Raw genomic sequence first — 17178 nt, forward strand, 5'->3', positions numbered from 1 at the left:
AGAGCACTTAACGATTTCCAACGAACATTAAGTAAATTTCAAAAAATGTCTAACACAGCAACTCGTTTGTAAAGTAATCAGGCGTTTAAAGATATTATACACATGGAAGTTCGATTCTTTAAAGAATCGGAGTTTACTGATAGACTACTGTAGCAGCAGTGAATGCAGGCAAAATAGGTTAGCAGATGACAACACAGTTCCTCCACAAACGACACAAACCTTGATGTGACGTGATGTGTGAAATTGACAGCCTGCATGAAATTCATAGTGGAATATTTTTATGTGATGTGACAGCAAATGTGATCAGAGCCATGCATCCCACCATATTTACCCGTCTGAGCCTGCCTGTGGCTGACTGCTCCGTTCTGTTGTCCCACAGTGCAGGAATGGAGTGCGCGAGCCACGATGTGCCTTCGCGGGGTCTTTGAGCGCAAGAACCAACAGAGCTTGTGCAACAGGGAGATAGCATTGGGAAGGCGAGAATAAATGACAACACAAGTATGGATTTGCTTTCTGAAGTGTCAGCACTGCTCTGAGAATCATGAAGGTTTAATATGCTAGGAAGAGGGCGTTCTTGATCCTTTGTAAAGAAAATAACTCATAATGCTTTTAAAATTATGATGTAACACAGTAATACATAATACAGCAATGAACATAGTAGAAAAAAACTTTTGTTTGTTTATACAATTCTTGCTTCCCTTTTTACAGTTCTTCATCCACAGTTGTAATATCGTCTAGAAATGTTTCAATCATCAATTTGTAGCCCCTGTTTACTACATTCTTGTTTGTATAATGTTCATGGGTCATTTTCCACAAACAAGATCTTTCACTGTGCAAGTTTATAAGTTCTTCGATATAGGCATTGGTTGACTCCTCCATGTGTTGCTGTCACATGAAATCAACAGAAAAACTTTCTGCAAGTGGTTCTCACAGAAATCCTCCAGATAACCCGTTCTAAAAGATGCAGCTGACGACCTCAAAGTCGTGTCTCCATCAACACACAGGCATAGACTTCAGGTATTCCAGAATCCATTGGAAATATCAGTGCCCTTCGCTAAAATCCGCTTGTGTGTGGCCACTTAATACAGCCCTACTCAGATAGTTCAGCGCAATACACTGAAGCGACCAAGTGTAACCAACTCCCAATTGTTTTGGTTTTCTTGTCAATGCTTTCGGCTATTGTGAGGTCGGACATGGTCTACTAGCCAGAGTAGCACTCGTCCTTGGATATCGAATAAAGAAAATGTTGATATAACATTAGTTAAATGCAGGAGCGTCTATGGCAAGGTCCCAGAATTAATCTCACTTATAAACGATAACAATGCCCACATAGAACTAGGGACAGAAACTGGCTGAAAACAGAGGTTAACAGCAATGAAATTCTAAGCTCAGACTGGAACGTTTATCACAAAGATAGATTGAAGTCAGCTGGTGGAGGTATATTTATATTAATAATTAGTACAGTAATTTGTGTGGACATAAGTGTTAAAGGTGTGTCAAACTTGCTCGTTGGTTCCTTTTGTGGACTCCCTGCCTCAGTAGCAAGAGTAGCGGAACAGTTGAAGGGAAACTTGGAGAACATTTTGTGTAAAATTTCCTGGATATGATCTAGTTCGAGTAGAGATTTTAATGAACATACAAGCTATAGATTGGGGGACTCAAGTTGTTAGGAGGGACAGTAGGGACAGAAAATCAAGTGAAATTGCATTGAATAGTTCATCACAGAACCATCTCATGAAGATAACATCTTAGACCTGCTTGCGACAAACAGACCCGAACTTTTCGACTCAGTGTAGAACAGGGAATCTTGAATTACAGAATCAAATGATATGGTTGTTAACAGGAGTACAAAGAAAGGCAGGAAGATCTTTCTGTTTAGCAAGAGACAGATATCAGATTATCTAACAGGTCATCACGAAAATTTCATCTTCATGACTGACAATGTTGAGTGTCAATGGACAAGGTTCTAGAGCTTCGTACAATATGCTTTAGACAAGAGTATGTCCAAGGCAAAAGTGTGAGGGATGAGGCTGAGAACTGTGATTTGAAAATCGTGTTAGCAAGCTGCTACGAAAGCAAAGAGAACTTTCCTGCTAATTTTAATGTAACCAAATCCTCACAGATAGCATGAGGAGAGCTATGCATGAGGTGTTCAGCAAATAGAAAAGTAAAGTTCTATCTATCAATTTAACACAAAATCCTAAGAAGCTCTGATCTTATGTTATACAATTAAATGGATCGAAGCCATCTGCCCACTCTGTGACCATAACGACACACAAAGAAAGAACTAGAATATGTAAGAACCAGGATATGTAAATGATCTGAGACTCATATTGATAATATCTTTGTAGAGAAATCTAGGGAAAAAAGTCATGTCACAAAACCAATAGTAAATGGGCTACCTGATCATGACAAGCAGCATTTTGTGTTAAATGTTGAAACTTGTCAGGATAAGAACCTATTAAATCTGTGTACAGGAGGGTAATGAATAAGTCAAAAACTGAGAAATTCAGGAAATTGTTCAAAGACATGAACTGGATAGATGTTTACAATACTTCTGACTCAAATTGAAAAAACAAAGTATTCATTAAAAAAGTTACCTCCACTTTTGAAAATTGTTTTCCCCTAAAGGTAACTCAAATCACACAGAAGTTAAGAAATAAATTGCGGATCACACAAGGAATAAATATATCATGTGGGACAAAAAGGAGACTGTGTCTACTATCTGAGAATAGCTCTGAAGTTAGCACTGTAATGCATTACAAATAATACTGCAAAATATTTAAGCAAGTAATCCAGAAATAGAGGTAGTTTTATTATGAGAAAAAGATAATTATATCAGGCAACAAAATAAAAGCTGTATCGGGTATAGTGAAGACAGAGACAGGTAGGGCCAAAAAGGAAGAACAGATAGCTCTAAAAATAAATGAGACTTTGGTAACAAGGGCATGTAGTGTTGCAAACCACTTAAACAAATACTTCAGTTCTGTTACTTACAGCTTGGGGTTATCAGGTTCAGTGATCAGTGCAGTGGAGTATCTGAGACCAGTCTTCAAAAATAAATTCAGTAAAATAGAAATGACACTCACATCTCCCAAAGAAGTAGCATTAATCACAAAATCCTTAAAATCTAATTATTCCAGTGGGTATGGTAGCATACCAATGATGTTAATCAAAGGGTGCTCAAGCAGGTTGAGTTCTGTCTTACGCTATTTGTGCTATCCTTCTCAACAATATTTGAAAAGGTTGTGTTCAAGCGCCTCCTTAAGCATCTGACTGCAAATAATATACTGTCCAAGTCACAGTTTGAATTTCTTAATGGTTGTGATATAGAGAAAGCTATTTACACTTAGAGCGAGAATGTACTTAATTTATTAGATAATAAATTAGAGGCTACAGCCATTTTTATGACCTGTCAAAAGCCTTTGACTGTGTGAACCACAGCATTCTTTTAAGTTAGTTAGAATATTATGGTGTCACTGGCAATGCTGCAAAGTGGTTTGAGACTTACCTATCTAACAGGAAACAAAGGGTGTCATTGCAAAATACCTGTGCAGTAAGCAGTCAGTCTTCATCTGATTGAGAATTAATTACATGTGGTGTTCCTCAAGGTTCCACCTTAGGTCCATTGCTTTTTCTTGTGGGCATTAATGACCTCTTGCTGTTGCAATCCCAGATGCTACATTTGATTTGTTTGCAGATGATACAAACATTGTAACAAGTGACAAGTCAAGTACAAATTTAGAAATAGCTGCTAATCGAATTTTCACTGTCATTAATAAATGATATAAAGCTAGTTCATTGTCATTAAGCTTTGAAAAGACCCTCTATATGCAGTTCATAACCTGTAAGAGACTTCCTTCCAGCATGTGTACAACATATGAAGATATGTAGATCGAAGAGGTTGACAGTGTTAAATATCGGGGATTATGACTCAATAATAAATTCAGTTGGGAAGGGCATATCACAGAATTGCTTAAGCGCCTAAACAAGTCTGTATTTGCAGTGAGAGTGATGTCAGATGTAGGAGATATAAATATAAAAAAACTTGCATACTTTCCTTACTTTCATGCTATGATGTCATACGGGATCATATTCTGGGGTAACACATCGAATTGAGCAAAAGTTTTTATGGTGTAAAAGCCAGTGATAAAATCATTTGTGGTGCAAATTCAAGAACATCATGTAGAAACCTGTTCAAGGAACTTTGTGTTCTAACCACTGCTTCTCAGTACATTCGTTCCTTAATGAACTTTTTTGCAAGTAATGTATCTCTATCTCCAACCAATAGCTCAATACATAGTATCAGTAATAGGAGTAAGAACAGTCTATATAGAGACCTCAGTCCAAAAAGGGGTCCAGTATTGAGGAATACACATTTTCAATAAATTTCCAGCAACCATTAAAAACTTGGTTTCAGACAAAGCAGGGTTTGAACAGAGTCTGAAAGACCTTTTGATAGACAACTCAACCTACTCTATAGATGAATATTTTAACAGAGACTGTAAAGCCAGCTTAACTAAAAATGTCTGTTAAATTTTACTTTTGACAGCACTTGTGTCACAACAGTCAAGATTAGGTACTATGTGTATGATAAATTTATTAATAGTGCATAACAATTTTCCATTCTGACAGTGTGTTAATTCTAAAAATATTAGCTGTTCCAGTTTACTGCATTGCATTCTCCTATTTCGACAATCTCCTGACAGATGAACAAGATAGTAAGTACTATATTCAAATGTTTTATCTTTTTATGTTATACTTTCTGTCATGTTCCACACCCACGAGAATCATCTTTTTTTTGGTCTATGGAACGAAAATCGAATCTAATCTAGTCTAATCCAATCTAACGACACAGGAAAGGCTGAAATACTAAACGTCTTCTTCCAAAATAGTTTGAGAGAGGAAGATCGTGCTGTAGGTGCTCCTTTAAATCGTTGCACAAATAACGAAATGACAGGTATCGAAATAAGTGGCCAAGGGATAGAAAAGCAACTGCAATCACTCAACAGAGGGAAGGTCACTGGACAGAGTAGGCGAAAGAACAACTAGCAGCAGTGCACTGTAGGTCTCACGAGGAGCGAAACGTTCCTAGTGATGAGAATAAAGCACATGTCAAACGTGTTTTCAGCTAAGGGTTGTCGAACAGACACAAAAAAATGTCTGATGTCGGTCTATTGCCGAATTTCGGAAAATGTTTTGTGCTGGCGTATTACGACATTTCTGGAGACTGAAAATCTCCCCTGAAGAAGCCAACAAGGGGTTGTGCGAAACCCAGCTCGCCCTGTTCATCTATGAGATCCAGAAAGCAGTATGTACAGGCACCCAAATAGATGCCATGTTTCTTTACTTCTGGAAGGCTTTCGATACAGTTACAAACTGCCACCTAATGAACAAAATAGGAGGATATGGAATATCTGACAAGCTGTGTGATTGGACTGAGGTGTTTCTAGCCAACAGAACACAGCATGTCATCCTGAATGGAGAGAAGTCTTCAGTCATAAAACTAACTTTGCGTGTGCCCCATGAGAGTGTTATAGGGCCATAGCTTTTCACAACATATTTAAGTTTGCAGTAGATAACGTTTGAAGTTCAGTGAGGCTTTTTGCGGCTGATGCTGTTGCACACAGAGAAGTCGCGATGCTACAAAATTGTAGCGAAATACAGGAATACCTTCTGAGGATCGATGCTTAGAGCTGGGAGTGACTGTTGACCCTCAAAGTAAGCAGTTGTAAGGTATTGCATATACATTGACAGGAAGGCTATTATATGATTATACAATTTCAGAACAATCACTGGAAGTAATTACATCCACAAAATCTCTAGGGGTATGCGCACAGGGTGATTTCAAGTGGAAAGACCACCTAAAATTAATCACGAGTAAGGCAGATACCAAACTGAGTTTAGTTGGAAGAATCTTCAGGAAATATAGTCCAAAACAAAGGAAACAGGTTACAAACATACTTTGTTCGACCAATACTTGAATATTGCTTGTCAGAACTGGACCTGTACCAGGTAGAACAGACACAGGAAAAAAGAAGCATGTTTCGTTATAGGTTCATTTAGTAAGTGCAAAAGCGTCACAGAGATGCTCAGCCAAATCCAGTGATAGGCGCTGCATGAGAGACATTTTGTATCACAGTATGGTGTACTGCTAAAGTTCAAAGAGTGTAGATTCTCAGATAACTCGGCAATGCTCCGTACCGTCTCTGTGAACAAGTGGCTATACTAGAGGGAACAGAAGAAAACACTTGATACTTGAAAATTTCTCGTCAGCCTGGCATCTGTAACACGTAGGATTGATAAAGAAAATACAGAAGATTCAAAGAAGAGTGGTATATTCCATTACAGGGTCATTTAGTAAGCAAAGAAGTGGCAGACACTGCAAGAGAAGAAATCTGCATCGTAGTATGGCTTACTGTTGAAGTTCCTAGAGCATACATTCCCAGAGGAGTCGGCCAATATTCAGCTTCCTCTTGAGTATATCTCAAGGAAGGAGCATCAAAATAAAAGTAGAGAGTTTCGAGTCCACATAGAGATGTAACAGCATTCGTTCCTTCCATGAGTCATACATAACCGGAGCAGAAAAAGGAGGAAGTGACACTTGTAGACAAAATACCCTCTGTGACACACCATAAGGTGGCTTGTGCAGTACAGATGTAGATACAGCCTGGACATGTAATATGACAAATGTCTCCAGTGGTCATATTATGGAAATAGACTGCTGCATATTAAATAACGAGAGGAAAAATACAAGTTAACTTAAGCTGGATTTGTCAGTACATCCTGCAGTTAGACAGCTGGATGACTTTACAATTGCTGGACGTACGCTGGATGAACTACAAAGAGACACTGAGTATCAGAAGAGAAGTTCCTACAGCAACTTCTCGTTAACCCATTTCTCTTTTTCGATTTACATGGGCCTGAGGTAGTGATTATAGTAGTTATATGCTGCCTAAGTAAATATTATAAAAGTTGCAGAGACTGTCTTAAATTTGTGTTCAAGACAATGAATGACGATTGTTGCCAGAAAATACGTGTTAGGAAGACTGTTGTAAATCAGTGCTCAGATGGGGATGTGGTCAGGTATCGTCCTACTAGAAGGATATCAATAGAAGTGAGAAAATAATTTTTGATAGGTCTAGAGTGGCTGGTAGACGTGTGACAAGTCATGCCAGTGGCGGTGTTCCTCCTTGTGGCATAGCAACAATGGACAAAGTACTTTTCACCACACACTGTAAGGTGAAGTGCGAAGTATGCATGAAGATCTAGATTACTATTATTATTACTGTCATTATTGTTATCATTATTATTGTCACATATACATACATATCCAACAGCAAAGGTCCTGTACGTGGGCAGGGAAGGGGAGAAAAGGTTGTTGGATACTGCTTACAACAACGAAAATGTACAGGAGGTCGAGCGGTCAGGACTTGTAAGTGGGCATCCAGGGCTAAAAGGGCGCGCCTACGGAGGAAGTTACCAGATTTAGGGCAGTCTAGGAGGTCGAACAACTAATTGAAATGGGCAACGGAATGGGAGGCGGTTCACGTTAATTGATGTCGGTAGCCAGTCATGGATTGCAGAGCCAGAGGCTCTGTCTCCCAAGCCGGCCGTGTGACCGAGTGGTTCTAGGGGCTTCAGTCCGGAACAACGATGCTGCTCCTGCAGTCGCACGTTCGAATCCTGCTTCTGGCATAGATGTGTGTGATGTCCTTAGGTTTCAGTAGTTCTAAGTCTAGGATACTGATGACCTCAGATGTTAAGTCCCGTAGTGCTTAGACCCATTTGAACCATTTTTTTTCTGTCTGCCAAAAAGATGTCTGTTCTGCTCGAGGTCTGGATCACAAGAGAGCGAGGCGAGGCAATTATGTTCTGCACTGCAGGATCCTCCAGCGTTCACACATGTGACCTGTACCTCAAGCACGCTATTGGCTAAAACCGATGGTGTGAATTCGCTAGCAGTTTCAACAGAGGGCTAAAGGCGTCTCTTGTCAGCAGCTTTAACTGGACAGAACGCCTCGGTTCTGGAAAACAGGCAGCTTCTGTCACAAAGGCACAGTGTAAGTTGTTCTGGGAGAAAACTTATAAAAATTTCACTGAGCCTTTGAAATAAATGATTCCAGTACTAGTACACTGCTGTGACACTTGAATACCTTGTAAAGCTTCTCCTAATAGATCAACTGTAGTAACAACCTTCCAGTATCAACAAAATCCATTGTCCTGAGAAATTTTCAAAGAATGTGTGCATGAGATCTGAAGATATTCAGCACAGCTGCAGGAGAAGGCTTTCAAGCTCTTGCACAGACACTGCTAAAATACAGGAGAACAGTACCCCACTGCAGGTACAAGAGAAGTGCTTCCTCTCCAATCAACAATTTCTCACAATGTAATAAAAGTACTGTATAAGAGCTATTGTTGCCTTCAGTGCAATAACCATTGCCTTAGGACCATTCTACAGTACACCCTTGAGGACAAATAGTTGCAGGTATATTTTCCTAATTTTTGCACATCATTGGAAGCAATGAAAAAGTCATTACTTATTTAAAATGAAGTTGGCCATGTGAAAGATGCACTGTTTCAGTGCAGGCCAATTCACACTTGCCATCACGTTACATCATGTCATCATGTCCAAACATTCCATGTGCTGTGTTGGTAGCTGAGGTGGCCACTAAATGCAATCAGACGTTTACAAAAAGGTAACATATTAATAAGTTTGATTACAATATGTAGATTAAATAACTGAGATATATGTAACTTGGAAGTGCTGTAAGTTTTTCTGTGACGCTAAGTTATATACAGTGAGAATAATGTTCTTGATAGAAACAAAGAGTATTGACTGTTGATACAATACAATAAGACAGAGTAATGCTCGATAACATCTTACTACATCAATGTAATTTCTTCACAGCAGTCTTCTGTAATAAGGTTGGTAAGTTTCTGCAGATTCACTGACTCTAGGGAGAAGCTCTGAGTCGGGCTGCTTACAAAGATGCACCAGGCAGTCAGTGTCATAGGCAGTGAGCGTATGCGAATTTCGCATCCTCTGGTGGCACATCCTCATCAGAGACAGCAAGCGATGGAAGATCAAGCTCTCCAGTGGCATGCTGGTGGGGTGTTTAAAAGTGCCATCTCCTGTGTAGCTGTGAGCATCAAGCCAGGTACAATCGATAAAGCTGACATTGACACGGAATTCCAGACTCCAAAATAGAACACTGTAGTCTCAACTGCCAGCAGACTTCCTGCACTGGTAATACCAGTTCCCATCAGATGAGCAAAGTTCATCCTGTCTGACTTGGCTAGAACTTGGATGGGTGACTGCCCAGTCTGCCAAGTGCTGTTGGCAAATGGGTTGCACTCAGCCCTTATGAGGCAAACAACTGACAAGTACTGGCTCTCTTATCGTAAACTGATGTGCAGCCAGTAGAGTGATATGCCTGTTCTGGTGCGAAGTCTGTGTTACGCTGCTGTTGATACAGTTGGTTGTGGTACAATGTCAGATATTGCCAATCAACCTGCATTCTGACATTCGTCTTGTGAACCACCGAGAACTTATGTCAAAGGCCAGAGGTAGGATGTCCATCTGATGGCACAGATGGGTGCAGCATTGACTCTGCTAGGGACGCAGAAGGTTATATGGCTGATGCAGATTCAATGTCCATGAATGCCGTCACTGCGAATTAGTGACAGGTTGTAACATGCCTCTTCAATGCTTAATATTCAATTACCTGTCTTCAAACCAGACAATGATCATTATTTCGAAGTACACTGCATCGAATCCTGCATCCACATATAAAATTCTAAGTTATTCTGATTATCTCGTTGTGGGTCTCATTGTCTTCTTTAGGCCATTATGCTGGTCTCGGATCCTGTTCCCATATGAAGAAACATTAACTGATAAAAGGGTTTTGATACTCAAGTGACTGCCAAAGATTATTAAGTAAAATAAATTTTCTGAACTTTCATATAATTAGATTCAACAATATTTCACACTCTGAACTAAAAACATAATATAAATCTGTCTTCAGCAGTTCTACAAATGCACACCAGCTTTATTTGCAACAACTTCTCGCCAAGACTATCCACTAACAGCTACACTTCCTCCAAGATTATCAGTTTACCACTATACTTCCGCCAAAACTGTCCATTTAGAACTATACTCGCGCCAACGAAGAAGAATGGAGATATAACACCTAAACCAAAATTTCCCACTCCGAATTCGAAGGAATTTAATTTGGTCACAGCGTCATAATTCCCTCCCATGGTGGTTTTTGGGTCCTTGGTGTCATTCTCCTTCTGCTTGTTGGGTGGACCTGCAGTCGGTCCCAATTATCATTTGCCGCATGTTCGACTAGATTGCCTGCACATGGAAGCCCTGTGAGCAATATGCAACCAGGTGGGCCATTTGACAACCATATGTGACAGTCGGCTTGCCACAAGCCAGTTGTCAGATGCACCTGTGTTTTCACTGGACTCTAAGGATGTTCTGGACGCTCTGTGCCAGTTGCCCTGACATATGTTGCTGTTGTTGTTTGTGGATGGCACCCAGTCGAATTTCAAGTAGACACCAGTGTGACTATCACGAATTTGGATATGCACAGGCTCTTCATCTACATCTATCTACATCTACATTTATACTCAGCAAGCCACCCAACGGTGTGTGGCGGAGGGCACTTTACGTGCCACTGTCATTACCTCCCTTTTCTGTTCCAGTCGCGTATGGTTCGCAGGAAGAACGACTGTTTGAAAGCCTCCGTGCGCGCTCGAATCTCTCTGATTTTACATTCGTGATCTCCTCGGGAGGCATAAGTAGGGGGAATCAATATATTCGATACCTCATCCAGAAACGCACCCTCTCGAAACCTGGTGAGCAAGCTACACCGCGATGCAGAGCGCCTCTCTTGCAGAGTCTGCCACTTGAGTTTGCTAAACATCTCCGTAACGCTATCACCCTTACCAAATAACCCTCTGACGAAACGCGCCGCTCTTCTTTGGATCTTCTCTATCTCCTCCGTCAACCCGATCTGGTACGGATCCCACACTGATGAGCAATACTCAAGTATAGGTCGAACGAGTGTTTTGTAAGCCACCTCCTTTGTTGATGGACTACATTTTCTAAGGACTCTCCCAATGAATCTCAATTTGGTACCCGCCTTAACAACAATTAATTTTATATGATCATTCCACTTCAAATCGTTCCGCACGCATACTCCCAGATATTTTACAGAAGTAACTGCTACCAGTGTTTGTTCCGCTATCATATAATCATACAATAAAGGATCCTTCTTTCTATGTATTCGCAATACATTCCCTGTTGCGTCAGTTACCTTGCTGATATCTAGGTAACAAGCCCTACAAGAAAGGAGCATTTACGAAACCTTCATTTGCTTTTCCAATGGCTCCTGGAGAATGGTCTTCGTTGCAGGCAGGAAAAGTGCAGCTTTTTCTCCCCAGCAGTGCATTTTTGGGTCATGTGCTTAGAAAAGATGGGCCTTTTCGGAATTTGGACCCTTTCTTGCTGTTATAGAGCCCACTCTTGGTGTGCCTGGAATGGCAACATATGCTATGTCAGGTTGTTTCTTATAATAAACAGCACATTACTCTGTAGGGGCAATTCACTGTCTCCGGGCATTATAAGAAAGTGGAATGGCAACTTAGTTTGTTAATGATCAGTTTACTGTTGGTGAAGAATATTTTTGGGCTAGACGCTTTTTCAGTTTTTAGGCTCCAGATAGTTGAAGAAGTGTATTTAAAATGCTTCAATCTGTGCCTTTTCGGAATTTGGACCCTTTCTTGCTGTTATAGAGCCCACTGTTTAAGAATACCTTGGACGGGGCAGAAAGTTGAGAAGAACACGTTTCTACTAAACCATCAGTGGTAACTAAATTTTGTCGCCCCTGCCCTGAGTCAGTGCGCCACCACTTTTGTAGTGATTCAGAAACCTGACAGCACCATGCACCTTCTCAGAAACTGTCAGTGAGCAATGTATTGTGGATTTGTATCCAATTCCGCGACCGATGAAGTTGCTGGAGGACCAGCATTTTTCATAAATCAGTTTGTGTAATGCTTGCGTGCAGTTGCCTTTGGACACAGTTTCTCAGACCTTCTTAGTCTTCAAGACCTCATCTGGGTATTTCCAGTTTAATCGCTTGCTTTTTGGAATCTTGTCTGCTCTGGGAATTCGTCAATTGTACCTGAAGTAGTTGATTAAGGAGAGTCCCTGTTGTGTCAGTTACCTTGCTGATATCTAGGTAACAAGACCTACAAGAAAGGAACATTTACGAAACCTTCATTTGCTTTTCCAATGGCTCCTGGAGAATGGTCTTCGTTGCAGGCAGGAAAAGTGCAGCTTTTTCTCCCCAGCAGTGCCTTTTTCGGTCATGTGCTTAGGAAAGATGGGCTGGTCCCTACAGACACTCCACACATCAAAGCCATTGTCAATCTGCCAGCGCCCAAGAACCAGAAGGAGATCCAGTAATTTTTAGTAATATTTCACATTATGCTCAGTTCATTCAATGGGCTGCACATATCTGTCATCCTCTTTAACAGTGTTGCCAAAAGAGATTTAAGTTGGTCTGTTCTGCAGATTGTCAATGATCTTTTCAGTTTCTCAAGTATTATTTGTGCTCCACTCATTGTCACACTTCTTTTACGCCATGTAAACCTTCAAACCCGGACTGTGATGTTTCCCAGTATGATATTACTGCAGTCCCGCCAGATGAGCAGCCGGAATTATTCACAGATGGAAAAGTATGCGCTACCTATTATTTTCAGGGTTAAAAATTTTCACGTTTTGTTGTATTGAGCCAGGTTCCTCCTCGTCATTGACCATAAGTCACTGGTTGCCTTAATTGGCCCTCATCCCAAGCTGCCCAGTAGGACTGCCCAGCAACTGCAGAGGTGGTTCTCTTTCTCAGTAGCTATTGCTATGACATTCGTTTCTACTCCACCACCCAGCATGTCAATGGTGATGCACTATTGCAGCTACGAGTGGGGCCCAATCTGGTGTTTGATCAGCAGGAAGCTTTTGTGTTTGCAATGGATGCTTTCCTTGCAGCAAACCCTGACGGATTTTCCACTGACAGCATAAGAGGTCGCGATCACCACAACCAGTCACCTGCATTTCTAGAAAATCGTTTTGGTGCGACAAGTGGGTTCTCCAGAGAGCATAACTTCGGGTGTGGATCTGGTTTGGAATACTTCTTTTTTCTCCTGTATGATAGATTCAGTGTTGCCTATGAGGTCCTCATGCTTGCCACAGAGGAACTATAATTTTGAGTGGACGCCGGCCCAGCGTTGGTGTCCTCACATACTCCAGTTACTGCGTGTGTCACATTGCAGTATTATTTGTCTGAAGACACTGGTGCAACGTCATGTCCACTGTCTTAGGCCCAATCGTGAAATAGAACATATAATGCTGGTTTGTGGGCCCTATGCACAGGACCAGACTGCATCCCACAACAGTGTTCTCCTTGGCTAGTTCTGGGACATGCTTGAGACAGGTTGCACTTCAGTATTGTGGGTCAGTGTTTTGGCAGCATGTGGTTGTTGGGGGTCGATGCTTTTTTCAGTTTCCCATACATGCCAAGCCGCCCTCTATGTCATCGACTGCCACTGTCCATGCATTTTCAATTATTTTTGCCTCTCTCAGAAACTCATATTCAATAACAGTAGGCAGTTTGCGTCGAGTTTGAAGATTTTTGCATTTGCAGTAGTATCCGGCATTTGATTATCGCCCTGTTTCACCAGGCTTCATACTTAGAGGTGGAGTACTTCATGCATATGTTCAAGACCTAGATTAAGAAGTCCATGCCTGTCTCTTCCGACAAGGATACACTGTTTGGGCACAGTCATCCAGCTGGAATCATGGGTGGCTGCCAGGTGTCATGATAGGCAGCAATGTTTGGTAGTTGTTAGTGGTGGAAGTTGGTAAGGAGCAACTAAGTCATCAAGCAAATCTGTTGCACCTGTACCCTGCTGGCGCATCAGCATTATGGTCTCCTGGTCAGCTGGGAGCCAGGATTGGTCTCATCGATGTTCCAGGAGGGGGGGGGGGGGGGCTCCCACATCATGCAGCAGTATGCCTCGCCATTCCTGTCACCTCTAAGCTTATGTTGTCCTCCCGTTGCCTGTAGCCTTGGGCTCCAATGAGGCTCATGCCTGCACCTGTTGCTGTGTAACTCAAAGATTTTGATCCACTCTTCTCCACCTCTGCTTTCTCCTCACTTTCACCAGTGGCAGTGGCCTCACATCCACTGCTGCCAGTGAACCCCCTTTTGCCTTAGTCTCCGTGCCCTTCCACACTTCTGGTGGAGCCAGCAGCATCAGCATTACCTCATTCAGTAATCAGTCCACTGCCGTATTCTCCATCTGGTATTTTGGGCCCAAACCTGGCCAGTTTCGGCCCTTCTGTCCTTTTCAATGGGAGGGCTTTAGAACTTCACAAGTAGACATCACAAAGGAGGCAGATGAGCTGGCATGTGTAGCACAGCAGAATAAGAGCAAAAACCTGCCATGAATGGCGCCTGTGACACTTAGTATGAACAGACTTGCTAGCAGAAGGCGTTTACCTGTGGGTGCCAGTAAGCCAGGCAGGACAGTGGTTATGCTTTTCTCAACTACTGTGAACCTCACCTTGCATTTCATGCTGAGTGTTGCTGAGTGCTCAGATGTCAGCTGTCCTTGCTAGCTGTGGGAGGAGTTTATCACCTTGATCATATCTTATTTCCTGTAAACTGAATTGCATGGCACATTTTCATTTCCTCTCAAAGGGTTCTGTTCTCTGGTTATTACCAGGACACCAACAGGCCATGGAGTACCCATGTCGACATTGGAGTGTAACAGCATTGGCATGCCTATACAGATAGTATTGAGATGAAATCCAACTTTTTGCATCAGTAAAAACTTTTTTTGGTTTGTCCAAAATAATCCTATTTTTACTTTTACATTCCATTCCGTGCCTAAAATGATATTGTCACTCAACTCTGGAATCAGAGGACAAACTTAAACAACCATTGTTAATTTTAAATTACAGTAATACTTGTTTTTTTTCTTACTGTTTTGCTATATCTCCCAGTAGTTTCTCTAACTTTTACCCCTATAACAGGTAACGAAATTTGAGCTGTGTTTAACTCTGTCCCTCAGTTTTTCAAAGATGTCACAGATGGAGACTGCCAGTGTCAATTAAACAGTTACCCTCCCAGTTATCAGTCTGAATGAATATATATGGACTCTCTTGGCTTTCACCATCACTTTTGATTTCAGTTTCATAAAGAAGCACTTCCTGTATTATCTGGAGCTCTAAATTCTTTACCTCATATTTGTTTTTAAGAGCTTATTATCTTGGCTGCATGCCAGTCACAGGCATATAAATTCCCCTAGTTGATCTGAATCACTTTTTATGCTCCCCACCAGTCTTGATATGTACCTTCACATACTTTTTGTAATTTAATTAATTTTGCTGCTTCAGTTGTCATTGCTATAACAGTTCCAGGATAATCTCAATATTTCATCATTTATGGATTTTATACATCCCTTTTCATTCTTGAAAGTGTTCACTGCTTTAATGACATCAACCAGTAAAATTTGATACTCAAGTACATTCCTATCATTGTTCTGGCCTACCCTGATAGTTTCATTAGTTTCCATAATTACCTTCCTCTAATGCTTCTGCTTTAACTTCCACATAAATCATACTAACTAATTCCTCACAAACATGTCTCATTTCCTGCCCTATTTTCAAAATCTTCGCCACTGACACAACTACTTCACCAGTCTCACTAGAATCATTTAAAGTGACCTCTTCACTCTTATTATTACAACTCCCCAGTTTCAACATTAGAAGTGACAGGTTCACTCACCACTTACCACACTTTGTTATTCGTTAACATATGTATGCCATATTCATTAAATTTAATGTCAATTACTTCTTCTCCCACCAAAGCTTCATTATCTGAGTCACTGTAAAAATTTGTTAGCATTTCTGCATCCAGTTGCACATCATCATTGTGAATAACTTTAATTTCTTTCTTCCCACACACATAACTTTTTTCCTAGCAAAATATATCATATTTTCCTAGCAATTTATATCCTATTCATGTGGTATTCTCTTCTATATTGCTGTCAGTAGAATCTCGAATTCTTCTCTTCTGCTATTCTTTCTTGTAACTTTTTACCTGTGTTAGTTATTTATACTTACCCCAAACTTACAGTCCCCCTATGGGACAACCTCCAACCACCATGAACATTTCCCACACTCTTGTCTTCTGTTATCAAATGGTCTATTATTCCCTACCCTTCATCTATTCCTGTTATCATGCTCTCTATACACACTCCTATTACTGTCATTCCACTGAAAATATTGTCCCTTACCTCCAACCTGATAAACGTTTCTAAAATTTCCTATTTCCCTTCCCATGGTTTGCCCCATTATAATTTTGGATCCATCCCCAATAATGATGAATTCGACAATCAGTCTGACTTAAAGTGTGTCTTTTATGTCTCTCTAGTGCCCTATCCAGCTTGCCAACATATTTTAGAAACACTTCCTTACACTGATATTCTTAAAGAGAAAATGTTTCACAAACTGACCAAGAACTGGAAACAAAGATTCACCTCAAATTACCTCAAGTGCTAAAAATTTTGATCTTACCATCAAAGATAACATCATCTGCAAAAGAAGAGTGAACATATTCTGGAAAGAGGAGGTATCAGCCACAGGATTAGTAGTGTTTCCTGCGTCAACAGCAACAGCGGTATACAGTTATCCATTACTTCATCTCTAAGCTTGAGCACTTTGCAAATGATATTTAGCCACTTCGTTTCAATTCTTGAGCCCTTTAAGTTGTTAGGATTAGGAAATGTATTTTGCAGCAAGCTAATGACATTTACAGCCACTTTTGACTGTGTTCAGATGTTGGGAGAATCGATCGCGAGTGTGTATTGATGCTAGTCCGATCTTAATGTATTGCTTAATTTATGTGTTGGACTGTGGTGACTGGTGCAACATCTGTTTACACCTGGATTAACACCCAGCTACAAATGTGTAGAATCCTTCAAGTGATTTGTGTCATTATTAACATTGAATTATCCATTCCTAAACAGACTCCTCATGGTATGATTTCACAACTTGCAGCAAATTCATCCCCATTAAAGCTAACTAATCTAAGGACATTGCAC

The sequence above is a fragment of the Schistocerca piceifrons genome, chromosome 2 (genome assembly GCF_021461385.2).
Source record: "Schistocerca piceifrons isolate TAMUIC-IGC-003096 chromosome 2, iqSchPice1.1, whole genome shotgun sequence".
NCBI classification, from domain to species: Eukaryota; Metazoa; Arthropoda; class Insecta; order Orthoptera; family Acrididae; genus Schistocerca; species Schistocerca piceifrons.